The sequence below is a fragment of the Dromaius novaehollandiae genome, chromosome Z, assembly GCF_036370855.1.
Source record: "Dromaius novaehollandiae isolate bDroNov1 chromosome Z, bDroNov1.hap1, whole genome shotgun sequence".
Taxonomy (NCBI): Eukaryota; Metazoa; Chordata; class Aves; order Casuariiformes; family Dromaiidae; genus Dromaius; species Dromaius novaehollandiae.
The window spans coordinates 42,126,727-42,141,889 of record NC_088132.1 but is presented as its reverse complement, the minus strand read 5'-3'; the positions used below and the strand labels follow the sequence as shown (position 1 = coordinate 42,141,889).

General features: G+C 42.9%; 1 protein-coding gene across 1 annotated transcript in view; it reads left to right on the top strand.

The window, feature by feature from the left end:
• Window positions 1-2,312: 2,312 nt before the first annotated feature.
• The window catches only part of KCNN2 (potassium calcium-activated channel subfamily N member 2), a 300,746-nt gene continuing 287,895 nt past the window's right edge, over window positions 2,313-15,163 (top strand). The window contains exons 1-3 of the mRNA XM_064502223.1: window positions 2,313-2,390; window positions 3,290-3,371; window positions 13,641-13,758. The gene's annotated coding sequence lies outside the window, so the exon portion shown is untranslated. The remainder of the gene's footprint in view (window positions 2,391-3,289; window positions 3,372-13,640; window positions 13,759-15,163) is intronic.

Here is a 15,163-nt window from a genome sequence, read left to right as displayed (position 1 = left end):
GGACTCCTCTGACCTCTCCCCAGTTGGGTCACACTGTTCTTGAAGTGTAGTGTCCCTGCTGAATGCAAAGCAGAAGGATCACGTATCCTGCTGAGAACAACTGTGTCACTATGACCCAGTGTTACTTCTGCTTTTCTCTTAAGCTTCTGCTGGTGGTAAACAGAGCAACATCTGGCTGTGTTTACTCCAGCTGAACACTATGCTTGTTTTGCCCACTCAGATGCCATGGGAACATTTTTTAAAACAGGCTTAACAAATGTTGCTAGAAACCCTAGAGAAGATATGCATCAAGTAGCTGCTTTTGCTGATCCAATGTTTGTTGATTTTAACCACTCAATAAAACAAAGCAAGAATCTAAAATGAAAGCAAGGACTAACACACTGCAAAAATGTCACGGATATTTTAAATGCTTATTAGAAAATGTATGAATAAAAAAATAGAGAAAATATTAGATCTGTGTTGATTTCCACATATAAAATAGATCTGATCTGTTGTTACTAGAGGCGAAGAGGTAAGCTGTATCATACACTCATTGACTTTAAGTGACCTTCAGGCTTTCGTCAATCAAAAAAAGCACAGGAAAGGTATTGCACTCCAGAGTGCTCTATCCATAACTCTGCAGCTGAGTATTTGTTTCAGTTTTCTGCCATAAACTGGGAGAAGACAGGTTTGAACCTGGGTGGATCTCCAAGCTCTGTTTTTAAAAATTTCGTACTAAAAAAGGGAAAAGCTTTTTTCTGCTCCACCTCTACTGCAGATCTGACCAGCCATATGCTTAAATGGCACAGTGCCTAAGAGTGAAGGGAGACAAAGCTGAGCCAACGTCCCTCCAGTGAACGTAGCCCCGAGTCCCTGAGGTTTTGAACAGCCTCATGTTTCAGAGCAATTCATTCATGCCAATTCTGGCAATCATAGCCAGAAATGTATGTGAATATATCTCCTGATGTCACTCAAAAATACTTAGGTAATACCATTCCAGCAACTTCTTAGGATTTTGTAAAAACGTAACAGAAATCATAGCAAGCTTGTTATTAACATCAAGGAAATGTCTCTCTCTAGTGCTTCTTTGCAACTACACAGGATAGTTCCATAGTGTGGTAGAAGTCTTTAGTTCCAAATGGAAGGGGGGAACGTATGCTTTAAAAGCATGTAGCTGCTATTGAAAAGTCCTCTGGTTCTCTGGTAGAGGGTATAGTTTTCTTAAATTAAGATTTTCCTATAGAATGAGGTAAAATACACTGCAGCAGCTGGCTGTTGCCTTTACAGTAATTTTTTTTTGATCTTTCAGTCCATTCTGGAAGAAGTATTAATCCTTATGCATGAAAAATGATATCCCAACCTTTCATTTTCTCATTTTAGGGAACCGATAGGCAGAGCGCTAGTCCTGGTAGCTGACAGAGGAAGGCTCTTGCAGAAAGTTTCCCTATATTTGAGCCTGAGCGGCTGCAAAGCAGCTCAGCCTATGCCCTGAGGCAACCAGGAGCCCTCGTGTGCCCTTGTTGCTGCCCTAACTGCAGTCGTGGGGAAGATTTGGGCAGAACAGCTCAATGCGTGGGAGGGTTGAGTTTCACAGGTTACCACGTAAATTTTACCATGTAGATATACCCTCAGCGGATCCAACTCGGGAAGAAAACAACCCTTCTGGTTAGCTCTGGTTTGCTCACGATTGAATAACAGTTGCCATTTCCATTTTGTGTCATGGACTCGAGTACACGAACCGACTGCAAAATCCATGCGTTGCTACAGAAACGCACGTGCAGTCGTGACTCCCAGCGTATCCCTATGTGGCGATTCCTTACGATTTTTCAAGTAAAAATACACCTGGGAAGCCAAAACCTTCTGCTTCGCCATGCTCGTGCGTGGCAGGAAGGGAAGCAGCCTTGCTCAGGAGGGAGAAGGGCTTTCAAAACTACGAAGGCAGCTGCTGATGGGTGCGGCGCGAGTAACCCCAGACCTAAGCGCCGGGCCCCGGGGACCGCCGCAGCACCTAGGGCTCCCCACCGCGGCCGACGGAGCCGCGACGGCCGCCTGCAGCCGCCACCTGCCCCGGCAGGGCCTCCGGGCCGGGAAACCGCCTTTGAAGGCCCCGGACGCCGAGGCTCCCGCAGGAGCTAGGCGGCTTCCCCACAGGGAGCTCCCGCTCCCGACCGAAACCCAGCCGGGATCCCCCCCCCGGGGGCGGCGGTTGCCCCCATCGCCCCCGGCCGCCAGCGGGCCGGCGCCGCAGCCGCCCCCGGGGCGGGGAGGGCGGCTCCGGCCTCGGCGTGACGCAGCGCCCGCGGACACCGGGCGCCGCCTTTCGCGGGCTTCCCCTCCCCGCCCGGTGAGGGCACCCCCCGCCCCCGGCTCTCGGCCCGGCCCGGGCGCCGCCACGTCTGCGCCTCCAGCAGGTAGGAGCGCCGTGAGGACGCGGGGACGCCCGCCTCCCCCGTGGCGCCCGGCCGGGACAGACCCGGGCGGCTCCGCCCGGCCGAGATTGCGCCGCCCCCGCCGGGGGTGGGCTCCCGCCGCCCCGCCTCGGCGGCCCGGGGCGGGGGGGATCGTTATCGGTTGTGGCAGCCGACGCCCTCGGTGTGAGGCGCGCGGTGCGGGGAAATCCCCCCGAAACGCGGAGCGGGGAGCTCCTCCGGCGGCCGCGCCGGTGCGCGGCGAGGCGGGGGCCCCGCGCCCGCCACTTGGTGGTCCCCGCTGCCCGCTTCGTCGGAGCCTGCCCGACAGCCGCGCCCCCCCCCCCCCCCCCACGCACCCCGGCCTGGGCTGCCCCCTTCTTCTGCCCCCCCCGTGCCCTTTTCACCTCTTTTTTTTTTTTAATTTAATAGCCAAAAAAGCATTTTCCTCCTCCTCCAGGCTTGCACCAGCTGATGTCATGCCATCGCCTGACAGTAATTGTGATAAAAAGAAAAATGCTGTTGAACAGTAGTGCTTTGCTCACACTGCTGATTTTCCTTCACCACCCCCGTGATGCAGTGGCCTCTTATCTCTCCGTTGTGTCCAGTTTTTAGCTTGGCTCATCCTGCTTGCCTTTTTTAAAATTTTTTTTCATGTTTCCTGGAGTAGGCAGGACAAGGAAAACCAGCAGGTATGCTGGGGCGGCACGGGCATACTCCTGTGCTGTTATTTTACGTGCGTTGGCCGATTGCGTTGCTTTGTTGACACTAGCAAATTTTCCTTGCCCTGACAACTTTGTGGGTTGCAGATTTCTTCAGCTAGGGATCCTGTTTCCTCATGCCTGTGTGCAAAGCGATGATGCCATATGCGATTCCTGAACTTTAAATTCTCTGTCTCTCAGGAGGGGGATGGCTGCGTGGAACTTATTTGCCCTGCAAGAACTCATGGAATCAAAAGTCCTGATCAGGAGCTTGCTGAGTGAGGTGCGCTTTCTCTGTTTGCTTTTAACCCTCCATACCCCAGCATCGCTGTGAACTGTTGCACATTGCCTCCAGAAAACCTGGGCAATCCCTAATTACAGGGCTGGAATTCCTTTGTGCAAATCTCTGGTAGCACCATTAATTTAAGAGCCCTTTTGGCAGCAAAACCCTGACATGAAAATTTAGTCTTACAATTGCTCCTTGCTCATACAGAAAATGTATTGTGCAGTGTGTTTTCATACCAAAAAGAAAAAAAAAAGCTGCAGTGCTATGAACTGCTTTTTACTTCCTCTCAAGGGCAGAGCACTATTCTTACTACTTGAAATTTAACTGTATTGGGGACTTTTTGGAAATGTATGTTTATGGCTGTCATTTTTCAAAGAGAGTGGAATGAGAGGATTGATTTCAAGGTATGATGTTCAAATTACTGGGTCAACTGATGGAAGAGGTAAATGCTCTAATGTTTTTGGTTCGTATGCCAAATGCATTGAATCTAGAGCTAATAGGACGTCTAATGCTGGCTTTGTCATTGGCATTATGTCATCTTGATAAATCATTTATTTCCATCTATGTCTATTTCTTTGTCTTTTTAATGAGAATAGTAATATGGAGATGCTGTAAGGTTGAATCTTAACAAGCTAATACTTTAACAGCATGTCAACATTTTCTTCAAATATAATATAAATATTAAAGAACTTAGGAATGCTTTTGTTTTTTTCAGCCATCTACTCAGAGGTGTGCTGAAAGGTTGTAGTTGGAGCATGAATCTTCTTGTTTTGTTCCAGCCAGGAGCCGACATTTGATCCACAGATAATGTAGTGTTTTTAATCTTTTTCTCTTCAGGAAACACCCCTTCACCTCGCCTCCTCCCCCACTTTTACTTGCTGTCCTGACACTTTCTCCCTTTCCTTTAGAGGTTTTTTATCTAGTAATGTTCTACTTATACACATTCGTTTTTATTTTTAAAGTTCATTTTCAAGCCACAATCCTGCAAAGGACTGACTACAGATATCTATGTAAGACTGTGGGCTTTGACCTTTAACAGCAAAATACCCTTCGGTTTTCATGCATTTGCCGTGTATTCTGTCATGACATAGCTCCACCTCAAGTCTCCAAAAGAAAAATAAAAATTTCTTCCAGTACATAGGGCTCTAGCTTCTTAAAGAGCATGGACTTTTCACAGAACCCTTTCTCCTCCAAACCAGAGATGCCAGAAGGAAAAAGATGAATGAATGTGTTAAAATCTAGTGGTTGGATGTAAGTGGCCGTACGACAGTTTAGTCACAGATTTCTTTGTTATAGCAGTGGCTGAAAGATGCTGCTGTTGAAGATGGTGTTTTGTCAGTGTTTATCAGTTTTGAGTCCTGAAAAATCTAATCAGTTCAGGAGATCTTGCATTGTTGACTGATGAACTTGAAAGGTAACATTAATCAGGACATCTAGAAATGTCTGCTTTCCCCACACGAGGAAGGAACATAAAGGATTTCCTGGATAAGGCATTCTAATTTCTGCCTCATACATTTCTTGTATTTCTTGTTTTTGTTTTTCCTTCCAATTCACTCTTTAAAACTGCAATGAATAGCTGTTTTTTAACTTAGTAGCCTTCTCCTTCTGGTATTCCTTTTTATTATTTATTTATTTGTTGTTTATTGGTGGTGATAATTTTCAATGACGTGTAGACTTTTTTCGTAGCAGTGCCAGCACTATGGGGAGAATCCCACATGCTCTCTACTGTGCTTTATTCTGCTGAAAGCGGCATTATGGTTGCAGAGCACAGGGTCTGGAAGGGGCTGATGAGCGGATGTCGTATTTGTGTAAAGCAAGCTGTGGTGAATGGAAAGTGGGAATTTGGGGTCAGAAGAAATATGCAATGTGAGAGCCACAGTGAGCGGAGGAATGCCTTTCTGGGCTCCACAGCACTGCGAGATCAGCATGTCAATGAAAAATAGCAGTCCTTGCTCATCACACTTGTCCGTGTGTACTGCAAGCTGATGAGAAGGCATTGCTGCAATGCAGCTTCTGGGAAGCTGCCTGGAGACTTCTAGCTGCGTTAGAATAAAAGCAGTGGCATTTTGCACCCCCCACCCAAGTGAATGTTTCTGGTTTGGATGTATCTGAGAGAGAATGTATCAAGAGGGCTCCCTTGGCAAAGCAAAAGGATTCACGTTGTCAGTGCTGTGAGCTGAAATTGGAGATGGTGCCACTGTGACGCCCACCATCTTGATTAGCACACTGGGGAGTGAACTGGAAAACATTCAAAGCTAAAATGAGCTGCTCTGGCTTGAGCAGACAGCATTTTGATGGAGCTGTAAGAGATTCCTGTTCTCTAAGCTGCAGGCTAGGAAGGGATCAGTAAAACACATTCACCTGAGTTACAAACATACTCTGCTCAAGGAAACCCAACCTCAGCATAACCAGCCTGTCTCCGTTTGAATCCCATATTTATACAGTGGTCTGATGGTTCCTGGAGGACATCACGAAGTGAAACAGGGTCCCAAGCCAAGACCTTTACCTCAGGAGTGAGCAGTCTCTAGGAGCGGATTGTAACCAGAGGGTACACATTCAAAGAGACTGACAGGCTCTTCCCCCGATACCCTACTGCTGCAATGTGCACTAATTCCGGCTTCCTACTCCATAACGGATACCCTTTCCCGGCCCGAGGGGAGTTTGACAGCTTTCCCTGTATTTCCCATGCTGAAGGCTGTTCTCTAAAGCTCTGGGAATAGGGAGAAGTTTGGGGTTTTACTGAAGAGAGAACTCTGTCTTTTTATAATCAGCACTAGGGAGGGAGTTCCTAGAGAGCCTGGTTTCCCCAGACTCCCACTGTAGTCAATAGGGAGAGAATGGCTCCTCCTTTCATGGCTATTTCCATGAAATGTCCTGAAATTTAGCTTTTCCAAACTCTTCCTAATGTGCAAGAAAATATAGAATTCACCTTAGCATGTAAGACCAAAACAAAAGTAGTTTTAACCTGGAGTAGTCCCTTGATCTGATCTGGCGTGCAGCTGCAGGAACGCGGTGCTAGCACCATGGTGTAGGCAGTGAAATGAATAGCCAAGGCAGAGGCCATGTCTTTCACTGTCAGTGCAAGCTCCTGCCAGTTTAAAGGGAATGTGTGCTGCAAACCTTTACATAATTTAGAGCTCTGTTTAACAGTGGCTTAATTTTATAGGTCATCTTTTGGTGATGTTTTATGGGGTTTAGCATATCTGAAAAAAAGGCTATAGCTTTTTTTTTTTTTTTCAATTTACATAAACTTATACTTCATACTATTGAAGATGAGTGAAGATGGAATTATTTCTTGAGACTATTTATCTTTCCTTCCTAGTCTAGGATGATAGTGATTTACTCTGTATTAAGACATGCATGCATATTTGCAAATGTCTAGAAATTGTGGTTGGAACCAAACTTTCCACAGGAGTCAACTTCAGAGATCAAAGCAAGATCAAGATTTGGATTTGCTTAAAGTTAGGGATGCATGAGGATTTTTCAGGCCTGAAGCTTCACTTCTGATTATAGTTGATTTGGAATTTCACTTGAGAAAAAATACAGGATGAAGGGATGTGTTTAACTACAAAGTATTTCTGTTAATTGAGTTTAAAAGCAGGCACGGTTTGCGTGTTCTTTGGAAAATCCACTGGGAAGAGTGCCAAGAGGAAGCCATGTGTTCTATTTTAAAATATTATATTTATTTGGAAAGAACTCCATAAAGTATGAGTAAGCAATCTAGGAAAGATAACTTTTTCACCTATTTGTTTTGTCAAGGTCTAATAGTTGGCCATGGCCCCATATGTAAAATACTCTTGGAATATTCATTTTTAAATGGTCTTGCATTCTTAGTTCTTAACATGGATGGCACGAGGTTGGATTTAACTCTTACCCTGAATGGCCCATATCTCAGAAAACTGAGGCCTATGTATAATAGAAGACAACCTAAATGAAGGGAATTAATTATTTATCCAAAATTTATTACTGTGAGACTAATGTAATATGTACTAAAAGCTGTTGTCATGAAACAGTCGTGGTGTCTGCAAGATTGATGATCTTGGGAAGAGGGGAACAATTATGAACAAGTCAGAAGAGGGCAAAGAAGTCTGGAAATGGTTACTTCTGGAAGTTGGAAGGTAAATTTAGGAATAAGACATTTTTGTGCACATGGAGTTGTGCTTCTTATAAAAACTAGGCAACGTTCTGTCTTCTGTTCCACTTGCCGCACTGATGAAGGTTTGTTGACTGTTTTTACTGCTAAATTGTAATTCCAGTTTATAGTGTGGACTTCTTATAACTTATAACTGTAATAATAGAATACAGATTTTAGGACGGATGAAATTTGGATGCAGTCCAACTCTAGATAACTTCATGCAGGCGCATAAGGGAACTCAGATCCAAACCTCTCCATCATTTCAAAAAAACCTACTGAATTAGCGTTCAGTTCATTCCCACACACAGTAAGAAACTCAGATTTCTCTTCTGAAAATTTTCAAAACAGGGGCCAGAATTCAGATATAAATAGCGCAGCACCTTAAAATGGTAACAGTTGTAACAATCTGTCATTCGGGATCTGAACTTAATTTAAACTAAACTTAAACCTGTAAGGCTTCACATGTTGTCACACTTCACAAGGAAGTCCTTCTGCTTTCAGATACAGTCATGTACAACAGTAAGAGTTTGAATTCTTGATTTGGGGATAAGCTTTATGTCAAAATAATGACATTGTATATACATTTTCATCAAAAGCAAGAAGAAACGTTAATTTGCCTATGCTTGGAAGCATGAAATGTTCTTCAAGGTTAATTGTTTAGCCTGTTAGAGCTGACTTGCTTCCTGGTTTATATAGCAGCTATCCATTAAAGTGCTAAACATTCTCACATATTCTATTTTTAAAGACTATCTACTGAGAAGGAAAAAAAATCGTTATGATATATGAAGGTCACTTGATCCTTTTTTTTCTTAGTTTGCCTTCTAGTTTGGTTTTAATGTTAGGACTTAAGGTCTTGTGTCTGGGCTTTTGTTTTTTTTCCTTCTGTTTTACTTCCTTTTATTTTATTTTGGAAGTGGAGAGAAAGCTATTAACTTTAGAGATGATACGATGTTTTTTGCAGTGAAAGCAGGCAGTTGCCCAGGGTGGTAGATTGCCTGGTGTAGCCATGGGCCTGACATCTGCTTTCTCTGTGCTGGATGAGGTGGGGAAGAGCAGCATGTGCTGCCTGAAGAGGTGATCTCTGCTGGCAGAGACTTCTGCTCCCAAAGCCAAGGAAGGGTTTGGTGAATACCTGTGTGACCCAAGACACCGTCATGCCTCTTTCTGTCCCATTCCTGTCAGCAGAAGCCATGAGCTTTTAAATCTGGGCATGTCCCCAGGCTCCCTCACTTGGTCTGTTCTTTCCTGCTCCTGTCAGGAGGAGCCTGACTCTGGCCCAAGCTCTCCACTGCTTTAGTGATGTGCCATCAAGCTGGGGGATGCAAGGAATGAGTAGTGTTTGTCCGGGAAATGAGAAGGTGATTGATGTGGGAAGAAAGGCTGCAGAGGTGCTGGGTAGGTCCTTTCTCCTTAGGCCCTTGCTTACACCCTCCTGCTTTCCCCTCGAATATTGTTGGGACTGGCTCTGTGCCCCAGGAGTAAAGGCAACATCAAGCCTAAGCTTATTCTAATGTTCCAGAAGAGATTTTTCTAGTCTTCACAAAAATATCTTTTTTTGGAAAAAAGATCATTCTAAAATTCACCACCTTTGCTTCCTCAATTAATGACTGCGAAAGCTCCCAGTCATGGGATTGGGTTCTTTGCACATCACTGTGAACAGCATATAATATAAATTGTCATTGCTTGTTTTTCTGAATGGAAAAAGTGGTATGTTTTTACCATGCTATTTAAAACAAGCAAATAATTGGTACTTTAGACCCTTTTGAACATGTAAAAAATAAGATATAGTAACTCTTTCACTTTCCTTTTACTTTAGCTGTAGTACTCCAGAAGATATGAATCTTCTCTGCAATATTTTGAAACTTTATTTCAAGCTGTCTCAATTTGCAGGTTATCTGTATGTTGAGTTTTGACATTTGAGCATATCTTTACATTTTTAACGTTACTTCTTTCTATACATCATATTTAAGCCATTGTTACAGTATCTGGAGCAGAGCTGCTTGAGTATTATTTAGTTCAGTCATCTGAAATATATTCTAAAGTTGTTGCAGTAAAAGTAGTATCATACTGTTCAAGTTCAATTTAATTTGAAATTAACGGAGCATATGAGAATCTAATGCATTTTAGTATTGAAGTCACCTTCCAGGTGGCTTTGAAAAAAGGCACCAACAATTTTCTTCTAATTGAGGTTTTTCTATTTTATGAAGCACTTCTCTTGCTGAAGTTTTATACTGAGTGTCTCTGTCCACTCTGTACGGCTCCAGTGAATGTCCTTTTTAAAGTAAGGTAATTGCACCACTGAAATCAATGTGATGGTGGAAGCGTAAAGTATTGGCTGACTAATTTACGGAGAGCTATTAACAAAATTAAACCAGGCAGATCTCAAGTAAACAAAAGGGTTTCCAGAGTTGGCCAAAGACAAAGGTTCTCCCTCAGGGCTCTATACTAAGAAGAGAGGAGAGGATATTTTGCAGAGGGCAAATTGTGCCTTCCAGGAATGAAGAAAATCACCTGGAAAGAAGAGATGTCTGATGTTGGTAGGAAGGACTGCTTCAGAGGCAGCCGATGTGAGACCTCATCAAGTACTACTCCAGGCAGAGATGCTGGAAGATTGCAGGGAATGGGACTGAAAGGGAGAACTAGCCAAATGATTTTGAAAACGTGGCCTGGCCGTCATGTAAGGCCAACAGAGAAGGAAGAAGAGGGAGGAGCCAGAAACCACTGGAGACAAACAGTGGGTTATGGTTTTTTGCAGCAAGAGGGCTTATTTTCTGGGAATATGAGGACATCTGTGACATAGGAAGGAGGGCTTTTATGCTCTGATAGCCTCCACCTGAGTATTAAGGAATTCAGCCCCTGGGTCAAGGTAAAGGTGAGCATTAGATCAATCCTGAAAGTGGATGGGGATAAAGAGGCTGTTGTGGTACCATCCCATAATACATAAATCTTTTTTGTGGATTTATTTGTATGACAAATCTAAGGAAAAAGGACTGTATAATCAATAATGTTTTAAATAGTCACAAATAGTATAGGCAGTGAGCAAGAGGAGCTAGTGATGCTAGTTTATCAAAGAAAATACAGTGTGGTTTTACTGAAATTGGCTCTCAATTGGTTCTTATTAAAGGGACATTTTAAAGCAACAATTTATTTAGTTGGACAATTGAGTTAAATTATGTTGTATTAGGATGGATAAACAAAAAAGAGGGCATTGCTACTTATATGGAAGATACTATTACATATAATTAAAGATGAGGTGTGTGCGGACAGCTAGTTATGGATCATTAGATTCACCTGAGAACAACAAATTACTAATTAGGCATCTATTTATAGGAATATATAGGAAGAATGACTGTTGTTATGTGTGATTTCAACCTGGGTGACTTCTCAAATAGTCAGAAACTTCTTTAGAGTTCCTAAACATAATAGGGTTTTTTTAATTTGCTTAAACTTCTAGGTCAGATACAGGTCATTGTTAAATGCAGATGGCAAAATTACATAATTCTTTCTTTCTTTTCTTTCTTTTTTTTTTTTTTTTAACAAGGCAAACAAATTAGCAGATATTTCCATTTTGTGTTTGGAATGAAAGAAGAGATGTTTCTTTCACATATGGTGATCTTGATTGAAGTGGAACTTCTGCTAGCTGTAACAGAAGAAAAGTGAGAAGATGCATCTGCTAGAACTAGAGTTATAAAATCATAGGATAACTTAGGGTGGAAGGGGTATCAGGAGGTTGTGTAGTCCAGCCCTCTGCTCAAAGTGGGACTCACGTCAAAGCTAGATCGGGTTGCTCAGGGCCTTGGCCAGCAGAGCTTTGAAAATCTCCAAGGCTGAAGAGTCCACAGGCTAAGTTCCATTGCTTGTCATAGGGAAGGATTTTTTTTCTTTATTTCCAGTTGGAATTTCCCTTATTGCAACTGTGACCATTGTTTCTTGTTTTTTTTTAGTGTGCCCCTCTGACCAGCATATGGCTCTATCTTCCCTGTAGCCCCATTTGGGTACCAGAAGACAGCAATTAAATCCTCCCTTAGCTTTCTCTTCTGCAGGCCAAAGAAACTGTCCCTTTAGCCTCTCCTTGCATGTTGCATGCTTCACCCCCTAACCAATTAATTTCAATTAAATGTTTCCATATCAGCTGTTCTGACCAATTTGGTTTCCCCAAAATTTCGGTAGATAAGGAGTTCTCTGAATCGTTAATGCTGATAATCTCCTAACACCAGGGAAGGATTTCATAGACTGTTAATGGAGTCTCTAGTTTTTAAAAAATACAACAGGAATGGCTGAAGAATTGCGTGCAGATTTGTCTGAAGCTGCGCTTGAAAGATGTAATGGAACCATTTATTTGGACTCTGTCAAAAAGATGTAGTGGTTTAAAACAACTGGTGTCAGGGAGCTTGGTGTCATAGCAGGTAACTTTTTTTTTTAACTTGATTACATAGGTTTGATTTTAGAAAGACAGCTCTACGTACAGGGGATTCATCAAAACCATTGACCTACTATGGGGAAACATCTTGATTTTAAAATCTTTCAGTATTTGGAAACTAACACTTAATAGATTAGATGTATTTAAAACTGGCTGACTGATCAACCACAATGTAATTGTTAATGGATAGAGACAAGTGAGGTAGCTCATTTTTAGCAGAGTCTTCTAGGCATTAGTTCTGGGTCTAATAAGTCATTTTTTTATTGGACACTTGTTGTTGGTAAAATATGTAGACAATATCAAGACTGATGGCACTGGTGGGTAAACAGCTAGAAAGACAGGTCAGATATGGGTACATGGGTAATCCAAGGTAGCTGGTTAAATAATTGCAGGACATGAAGACATATTTTAATGTGAACAAACACAAATTGTATAGATATGGAGAATACAAGTTATATGTGTGAGGCAGGAGACATTCAGCCTAGAAGGGTCTAACTTAAAGAAGGCATATCTTAAAAAAGCAATATCAAGTAGAGGTTGAGCAAGATTCTTGTCTTTAAGTACAAAAATTGTGAGAGTTCTGTAAAAAACACTTTGTCTGGTTCTGGTGTCTGTACTTCAAGAAGAAAACAGTCCTGCAAGGACTTCAGAAAAAACTGCCAAAAATTCAGAGGCTGGAAGAAAAATTTGCAAGGTGAGGTTAACTGTTTGCAAACTGTAGGTTTGTAGGTAGAAAGGTGACTTGCCCATTGTTATGGTTCCTTTGCATGTTGCAGTAGCTGATGACAGGCTTTTTCAGCCTTGCTGAGAAAGGCATAACGATTGTGTCCGAACACTGGCAATTCAATTAGGAATCAGGTTCAGCCTTCAGATAAGATGGTGAGGGAGAAAAGATGCAGCTGAAAGAACTTATCAATGGCTCATTGCAGCTTGGAGGCTTTTTAATCAGCGATGCTCTTAATCAGCCTCTTTAATCAGAGATGTTTTGGTTTGTGCATATGGGACTGAGAAGGAAAGCAGCAGATTGAAGAAAATGTTGATCCATGCTGGCTTTGGTATTTCATGCTCTTAAACCAGTGAATTCCATAGTCATTCCCTTACTGTAAAGTTTACTAAGAGAGCAGGATTGCATCTGTTGCTCCTGACAGCTTTTCCTTAGGACTAAAATCGATTCTCATGTTTCAGGATAGTTTCTGGGATTCCTGTTTAACTCTCCCATGCACAGCTGGGATAATACAGTATAGTAAAGGTGATAGTGGTTACGAATAGGAATGCAAACACTCTCTTGGAGACTAGATACCATCCAAGGTGAATGAATGCTCTGGAGTTGTAAGATAAATCCTCTTTCAAGATGCTTGAGTGATATATCTTGCTACCAAGACAGGATCAAACTAAATGATAGAAAGATTTGGGATTGGGAAGAGAGGTACCCTATGATTGTGGAGGCAGAGAGAGGAGCAGGGAGTGGGTGGAAATGGCCTTCCTGTGCAGTGTTTGGGCAGGGAGTGAGTATGCAACAGTGCACGCTTTGTGGGAAACATCTGCTTCTCCAGGACATGGCGTCAAGTGCTGTAGCTGGGACCACACATCCCCCAACCAGTCCTCATGCAGGGCTGTGCCTGCAAGGCGTGATTCAGTCTAATCCATGTTGAAACTGTGGTTTAGCTGGCAAGGTTATTTTACTGAATGTGGTTTTTTTTCTTTCTTCTAGCTATAAGGAAAGTCTCTGCTGGTCCCAGAGCTGACTTAACTAAATGATGGGCTGTGAATTGGCAGGAAAAGTTTGCTCTGAATTTATTCAGGATGGCAGGATGAGAAAGCACTGAAAAGTAAGTGATAGATAAACAGGAGGTCATTTGCACCGCTTGTGTATTTAAAGATGCATATATATATATATTTTTTTTTTCCTCACGCATTTGTTTTAGAACACTGCCTTCTTTAGAGTACATTAATCATCACTACAGAGGGCCTCACTGGAGATAAAAGTTACAGTTATTACTTAGAGGCAGGGAAAATAATTTGCTCAAGACTCAAAGTGTTTTTCTGAAGTTGATTGTATTGTATTTTGTTGTATTACATTTTAAGACTCGGGAAGCTTGGATCAATTCACATTTTATAAGATAAGATGTTTGTTAATATCTAGGTATCTCCGAATGTCAGATGAACTTCATAGAGGTGTTTTGTCATTGAAATGTGCACTAGAAAAGGTTTGTCATGTGTTAGCCAATGCAGTGAAGTATGGAAGTGTTTTTAAAACTTTTAAGTTTTACGAAAGACTGCTCTATTATTTTTTCCCTTTTCTCTGACACAGAGGATAAATGTTGCCCACAGCAGCAGAAGCCGTGTCCCCTAACGCTGATGGAGAGAAAACATGTTCTGTGGGCAGTCCAAATTTTGACTCTTCTGTAAGGCATCTTATCTTTATTTCTGGCTTTAAGGGTCAGGTGAACTCAGCCTTTTGTGTAACAATTGTAAGGCACCTGTTATCTATCTAAAGAAAAAGGACTTTCTGTGTCAGCTACCTCCCTCCCTCTGTTCAACTGCTAGCTTCAGTGGAGAACTGGACTAGAGATAGAATGGTTCAGTTCTCTTTCATGTCTGTCCTCGGTAGGTGCCCACTGTTCAGGGACAATTTGCTGTTTTTTCATCTGCGTACACTGAATCACAGAATAATTTAGGTTGGGAGGGACGCTTGGAGGTCATCTAGTCCAACTCTCTGCTCAGAGCAGGTCTGATCAGATCAGGTTTCTCTAGGCTGCAGCCAGTCAAGTCTTGAATGCCTCCAGGAATGGAGACTCAGAGCCTCTGTTGGCCCCTGTGCCAGTATTGGACCTCCCTCGTGGTGAAAAAGGTTTTCCTTCTATCTAATCAGAATTTCCCATGTCCCAGCTTGTGTCCATTGCCTTGCCTCTTACTGTTGTGCACCTTCAAGAAGAGTTTCACTCTGTCTTCCCTGTACCCTTTAGTCAGGTAGCTGTAAACAGCTGTGAATAGGTCTCTGCAAGCTGAACAAACCCTCAGGCTTTTCTTGTAGACTGTGCTCCAGCCACCTGACCGGTTTGGTGGCCCTCCACTGGCCTCACTCCAGTATGTCCATGTCCTTCTTGTACTAGGGACCCTCAACCTGGACACTGCACTCCAGATGCAGTCTTACAAGTGCCAAATAGAGGAGGAGGACCACTGCCCTGTACCTGCGGGCTATAGTTTTGCTAATACAGCCCAGGATGAGGTTGG